Source organism: Spermophilus citellus (genome assembly GCF_964194105.1).
Source record: "Spermophilus citellus genome assembly, chromosome: 14".
Classification (NCBI taxonomy): Eukaryota; Metazoa; Chordata; class Mammalia; order Rodentia; family Sciuridae; genus Spermophilus; species Spermophilus citellus.
In genome coordinates this window covers 68,750,495-68,757,834 of record NC_138194.1, presented here as the reverse complement: position 1 = coordinate 68,757,834, position 7,340 = coordinate 68,750,495, and the positions used below count along the sequence as shown (strand labels likewise).

At 39.6% G+C, this 7,340-nt stretch overlaps 1 protein-coding gene across 5 annotated transcripts in view; it reads left to right on the top strand.

The window, feature by feature from the left end:
* The first annotated feature begins 2,300 nt into the window (after positions 1 to 2,300).
* Positions 2,301 to 7,340, top strand: part of RNF19A (ring finger protein 19A, RBR E3 ubiquitin protein ligase) — a 45,651-nt gene continuing 40,611 nt past the window's right edge. For 3 of the 5 annotated variants that reach the window (XM_081266145.1, XM_081266144.1, XM_081266141.1), the window contains exon 1: positions 2,301 to 2,438. The gene's annotated coding sequence lies outside the window, so the exon portion shown is untranslated. The remainder of the gene's footprint in view (positions 2,439 to 7,340) is intronic. The other 2 variants (XM_081266143.1, XM_081266142.1) reach the window with 1 other exon arrangement.

The following is a 7,340-nucleotide window of genomic DNA, read 5'->3' as shown; positions in this document are numbered from 1 at the left end:
ATCATTTACAATTCTCCTTATCACATCCTAAAAGTTCTTAAGTCTGGCTCCCATCTATGTTTCTAAACTCCATCTCCATACACTCTTCCCTTTTACTATGCTTCAGCCTCTAGTTATCTTAAACATGATATGTTTTTTCTTGCTAGAACCTTTCTACCTGTTTTTCTCTCTGCCTTTCCCACCTGTTAACTTGTTTGTCTCCTTTTTGCCTTATAGAACCAGTTGTCAAATAGAAGGACTTTAATTTGAGAGACCAAAATAAAGTAATAGCCTCCCTGTTTTCTCTCATGTTACTGAGGGAAATTTATCCCCCCAACATTGAAGGCAAATATTTATTGATGCTGAATTAGAAAAGAGAAATGAAATAAGAGAAAATGGCTAAAAATTAAGATCCTAAGGGCCAATTATTATTATTTTGTATTAATCCATTGAGAAACGATGAAGCCCTAACAGTGGTCTTGGCTGGGCACTGGAATCACTTAGAGAGTTTAAAAAAATACTAATACTAGGAATAACCTCAGGGATTCTGTCTTAATGATGAGTGCAGCCTGGGCATAAGAATTTTTGAAAGCTCCCTAGTGAATTCTAATATGCAGTCAAACTTGAAAGCATCACTCCAAAGGCAGAAGGGAATATAGAAGAGCATGGGGGATATTTAGAGGTTTAATAAACAGGTCTTGGTGGAAGTTACAGAAAGGAGAGTGCCTGGGAAGAACCCTAGATTTCTAGCTTGGGATGAAAAAGGCAAGCTTTAAGGAAAAGATAACAAATCCCACTGTGGACTGGCTAAGTTTGAGGTGCCTATAGAAATTCTAGTGGAGATTTTCAATAGGTATATCTTTCCTTATAGATTCATGTTGGTCTAGTTCTAAAGAGTAGGAAATCCCTCTAATTTTCAGGAAGACAAGAAAAGGCATCTCTGGAAAACATGACAATTGTACAGAGTACAAGACCATCTTTCTGCACAACTTTACTCAAAAACTCCCTCCAAGCCAAATCTCCATCTATGCTAAAATGTTTAACACGTTGATGTATTTTCAAGAAGGATTATGTATGAGTACTATTCCATAAATCCATTTAATTTACTATTCTTATACTATCTGTAGGCTTGGAGTTTCCCATAGATTAAATTGCTGACAGGCTTCAAGTGGCATTTAAAGGTATACATATAAAACAGCTCTAAAACTTCCAATAAATGAAAACAAATATATCTATAATCACTTCCTTTAAGATTTGTGGTCACCGACAAGTAGACTTAAAAACTGACTAGCCTATTCAGTTTTCTAATTGGTAAATATTTACTGGGTTGCCAGAGAAACCAAGTACAGCCTGAAAAGACCATGGCTCCTTGGTTTGTTTCTAATTTAAATTAGACAGACACACTAAAATAAGGAAAGAGTAATATATTTAGTTAAGTAGCAGATGAGTAACAGATGGCGAATGGACATTTTGTCCAGCATCTATTACATTCGTTTTTCAGCATTCCATGGAAAAGTTATCTACATCTTGAAGTAACTGGGAGGGAATGGACCAGGACTGGAATGTATGTTTATTCAACCAAGAATAATTTATACCAGGTCCTGGGTAGGTTAAACAATTCAAAGGAGGTATGGTATGGCTGGTTTAAAAGAACACAAGGAGGTGGAACAGACAAAGCCGGATTAAAGGAATTCTGAATGTACGGAGATCAATAAGGACATATATTTATTGTGGCCAAGAGCTGCAAGGACGCGCTGCAGCAAGCTCTGCTCTCCCTAGGGCTGCCGATCAAGCAGGTGAACCAAGAGAACACAAGGGAATAAATAATGTGCGAAACACCAGGAGGCAGAGTCCCCGGGTCCCGCACCTCCTTTCACCACGGGCAAGGTTCCAGCCACCCCCACCAGCTCCCGAAAGAGGACTCTCGGGGCTTCGGAGAGGCGGGCGGCAGACACTCGCCCCATAGTTCGGCCCTGCGACAGTGATAGCCCTAGGCCCCACGCCGCCCGGGCGCTGCCAGGGACCTCCAGAACCCGGAGAGCTTGGGCGACGAACTGCCGCGTCCCAGAGACGCCCGCGGCGGGCCGGGTGGGCACGACGCCATGACGCACGGCACGCGGGCGGAGCGGTGCGCCGGGGCGGGGCGGGGCGGGGCGGGGAGGAGAGGGGCGGGAGGAAGGAGTGGGAGGAGGAGGCGGGGAAAGCGGGGCTGAGGGTGGGGGAGAATGGCAGTTGCGGCACTGGTTCCCGGGAGCTGCGGTCCAGCCAGAACTGCGGAGGAGGCGTTCGGGAAAGCGGCAGTCCGGACCCCTTCCCTCCGTTACCCCTGCCCCAGCTGAGAGGCACCGCGGCGGGTCTAAGGACCCTCCTCCGCGCTTCCTCCGGCTTTTGCCGTCGACCCCAAAAGATGGGCCTGCTCTCCCGCAGCCTTGCGCCGCCGCCGCTCTGAGGGCTTGAAGGTACAGCGGGCACCCGAGGAGGGTACTCCGGGAATGGGGGTGTAGGGAGGGCACGGGCGGCTCCCGTTTCTGAAACCCGAAGAGCCCTGGCCAGAGCGCTGCGCTCGCGCCCCTCCCGGAACGGATATGGATTCGGAAGTCCCGCAGAAAAGGCACCCCCTCCGTGTCCACTCGGGGCGGCCCGGCGGTGAGGCCTCGGGGTTCAGGCCTTGGGCTGGGTCCGGGTCCCCTGCGGAGCCCCAGCGCGGGCTTCTCCTGGGAGCGGGCCGAGGCCGGGCGTGGGCTCCGCCTCAAGCCTTGACCTGGTTGGGCTGTCTGCGGGGCGGGCGGCGGCTCCGCAATGTTGTGACGGGCCGAGAAGGCGGAGCGCTCCCCGAGCACTCCTCCAGCCCCCGAAGCGGGCGCGACCTGAGGGTGGCTGCGGTGGGGAGGCGGCGGGGGCGGAGCGCATTCCTGACGGGTGATATCGGCTCTAACGGGACCGTTTCCGGGCCTCGCTGCACATTCGGGGACGGGACTTCATCCCCCAGCCCCAGCTGCTTGGGGCCCATAGGGTAGGAGAGCCATGTAGCAAGGGAATGTTCATCTAGGAGAATTAGTACGCTCTTCAAAAACGAAAATCACACACGCAGGAAAAATGATGTAGCCTTGGGAAACGTCTGTATATGGGAGGGGGGGCGGTTTCTTCCCGGGTGATGCCCCCCCATGATAAACCCTCAAGGTGTTCCCAGCCCTCACCCAGCAAGTAATGCCACTACTTTTATTATTTTTATTTTTATTTGGCTCTACTTTTTAATTTACAGATTTTCCTGTGATTAGGTTTTCATTCTGCACTTGCTCTTTTTTATCCCCATTTCCATTAATGGGAAGAAGAAAAGGAAGTTTAGGGTTCATTAACCCCGATGCAAGGACAGTAAATGAAACAGGGAAGAGTGGGTAAGGCTATGTATGTGGGAGAGAGAAAGGTTTCTTTTTTGTCCATTAGTCCCTTGGAGGAAGGAATAAATGAATGATGCTTTTACTCTGCTTAATAGTTCCTATTTAAAATGTTGCAGAATGCTCTATTAGGTTGACGTTGGAAAGGATGGCCTTTAATTGTCGCTGCAATTTTCAAACCTAGGTGTTGGCTGGAAAAGCTAGTTTTAAATATTAGTAAACCGTGGAGACATAAAGCAATCTTTTCCCTTGATCGGTTGCCTTAAAATATTTGTGGTGTTTCCTTTCCATTCTGCGGAGTTGTTTTGTTTTGTTGTTGTTTGTGTGTTTTGGTAAGAACGGGGCTTTTTAAAAATTGTTTTTTGTTTCTTATTTTAACCTAGATTCATTTACCCTTGGTGTGTGAAACCTGACGGTGTGCCTAAGTTTTATTTTCATTTTTGCCATTAAACCCCTTACCACTTCTTTTTATAATTCAAGCCATTGCCATATTTGCCTGCTTATGCTTCTTTAACCCTGGGCAGTCTGGATTGACTTAAAATGTAAATACTTTTCTCTGTTTAGAAAACAGCTATGACCTTATTTTCAAATTGCCTTTCCTTGCTATATGCAGTTAGAAGGTAAGGATTTAGAATTAAATATTGGGACTTAATAAACCAAATTATGCAAAAATTCTGAATGTTGTTAATATTATGCTTCATAATGTTCTTTTAAAACTTACTGTGTACAGTATAACTGAAGTTTAAATTTTATATTCCATGGGAAATATTTTAATATCATCGAAAGGTGTCTTTCTGAGGAACAAAAAGAGTCATCCACTTTTATTCTTTATTTATATAAAGAATCTAGTGTTAGATTTTGTTTTTTTTTTACCTATTAGTGGGATTTGTTGGATTTTTGGAGCCTTTTTACTTAACTAAATGAAACCATATTATTTTCTGTCAAACAGGAAAGGCACTAAGATTTAACATCTTTTAAAAAATACTTAAGCAAGCATCGTAATGAAAAGTAAATGAACTTCCCATATTTGAACATAAGTGAAGTCATAAAACAACATTTTTGAATTTGTGAATGTCAAGTACTTGGGGTTTAATCTCTTTTCAATGGAATCAGATGGAAGTATACTAGAAAAGAAAATAGGTATATTTGATAAGGAGTCATTAGATAAAATTAAATATGGGTAATTTGAGTCAAATTTTTTTTTAACATTTGAAAGAATCTTTTGTATATTATGACAGGTTCTGGGTTTATTGTAAACACTTATTTATTCATTTAGATTTATCACAGAAATTCTTTAGTTTCTGATCATCCATCTCATATACATATGCTTTAAATTATTTTTTGTTTAATCTGCAGGCACTGAGAATTGAGAACTGTAGTTTTCTGAAATTTCCAAGAGGTGGGAAAAAGGCAAAATATTTGTAATACCCTGTAAAAATCCCTAGTCAAGTGCTTGTCATAAAGGAAGTTGGTAATAAGTTTTGTTAAGTTCACATCAAAATTGTTCACTTATATCTGCTCTACTTAGGTAGTCTAGAAAATCATAAAGAATTGTTATTTGTTTTTCTGATAGTACTAATAAGTGATCTTTGTCAAATTCAGGCTGGTTCTTACTATCTCAGCTTAGGCTCTTTTATTTACATATATATATAATTTTTTTTTTTTTTTTTTTTTTTTACTGTTGAGGCCCAGATAAAAATTAGGCCATCTTGGGCTAAAGGCCAAAATAGAGTCGACTTTATAAATTTATATTTGATTGAATATTATATTGTGTTTGGCAATCTAGTGCTTCATTGCACATTAGAGCAAAGTAATACTTTAATGATTGTCTGTGAGGCTCTGGGATCATATATAGAATACTTTAGCTATAAGGCTTTAGTTTGATTCCTGTTTAGCAAAATGTTAATCTGATTACTATGGAGACTAGCTAAATTTTCCTTATTTAGGCTTTTTTCCCCCTCCAACTAGGAGTAATTATTTTTCTTTGATGTTTTCTGTTGTTGTGTTTATTTTTTGTCACAATATGACAGAGATGCGTAACATCAAAATAGTATACATGCATAAGCATACCTGCATAGCTAAAGACTAAAAGATAATATTTGCTAAACATCTGTATTTTAGATGGTGGTAGGCTTCATTCCAAAAGCAGTGAAATCATTTGGGGTTTAAAACTTGGGTACTTTATTTGTTTCTCAATAGCTATCATATATCACTGATTCTTTCTATATTAAAATGAAAAAGAGAAGCACATTTTGTTATTGTAGTTTTCTTAGTTTTTGCTGTATTGCTCTTGTTTAATAATACTTGAAGAATTATTTTTATTGTTCATATTATTTTTAAAGCTATGCTATTACCTTTAAAATCTTGTCCTGTTGTTATCTGGTATTTTATTTTAAAAATCATTTGCTGGAAAACTACTAGTTGTTGATTTTAGAAGTCCTATTTGAGAAAGTTTTGTTAAGTGAAAGTCTCAATAGGACACAACTGATGAGGAGTTGTTTTAGCATACAAAGAAGTTTGTGCACTGAATTTTGAAGCCAAATTTACTTCAGAAGGCACTATAGTTTTAAGTTCTAAAAAAAAGAAAAAAGGAAAGAAACAAAAGGACAAAAAAAAAAATCAGAACTGATTCTTTGATCCACACAACTGGAGTTGGCTTAACATTTATGTACACTTAACATTCTCAGCCTCTGTTCTACTCTGGAGACACCTGAGAGTGAAAATAGCCCTGTTGTAATGTGAATAGCTAGCTGCCAGTTGAAGAGGAACTTTTCTAAAAATGAGTTGTAAAAAAGGGAAGGAGAAGGAAACCTGGACAGTCTATTAGGAGTCTGATAGTATTAGGCTCCTAGAAAAATATGATGTAACATAATATTATACATATTGTATCACAAAAATAGATGGTTAATAGTTTGACTCTATGGATTTATATTTTGTAATTTTTAAATCAAGTATTGGCATTTGCCCCCAAAATGCTTTTCTAAATTACTCTTAAGCAAGATCACAAATGAGATAGTATAGGAGACAGTGAGACTATTCTGTGTTCACTCTTAAGCATTTGGCATAAATCTAATGTAATAGGTGTTGGATAAGTATTTGCTGACTGAATAAATTATCTACAGTATAAGGTATCTATTTCATAACTTTCTCTGTAGCAGTGGTTTCCAATAGAAATATAAAGTGAGTCACAAATGTAATTTTAAGATTTTCTAGGGCCACATTAAAAGAAGTAAAAAGTAACAGGTGAAATTAATTTTCATAATTTAACCCAACACATCCAAAATATTATTTCAACTTGTATTAATGAGTGATTAATGAGTGATTTTACAGTCTTGGACAGTGTAGCTCCAAGAATATTTTATATAACATCTTCTTTTCCACAAGAGATTCTTCATCTTTTTGATAGTCTTTTTTCTAACCAATTGATGTTTGAGGTCAAATGCAAAACTGTGTATGCCATTATACTAAAATTATTGAGTTGAATTGCAAGTCAGGGTACCTGTTTTCTGTTCTCAATTTTACAACTCCCCTACAATGATTTCATACACATTTTATTGGATTAGTATAAATTAATCATGTATTTGCAACACTCTGAACTGCTCAGACAAGACTATTTTTAAAAGTTTTTTTTATTAGTAGTAACTTGTCATGGCAAGGCTCAATATAAAAGCAAAAGGAAGAAGTCCCATGAGACTACTGCATATGGAGTGTCCTGTTACCTCCCATTTTGTACTCACTTACAATGAATAAATCAATACACGGTGTTCTTGTAACACATAGAATCAGGAGAGATGAGTAGATTTGTTTGAACACCAAAATTTAAACCTCTCATCTATTTATGTGGCCTAAACCTATCTGGCCTTCACTTTGTGTTTGTATGAATAACTGGGAGTCTTACGTAGGCATCCTTAAAGAAGTCATGAATAAAGGTCCTTTGGAAAGGAGCACTGTGACTAGTAAGTAGTG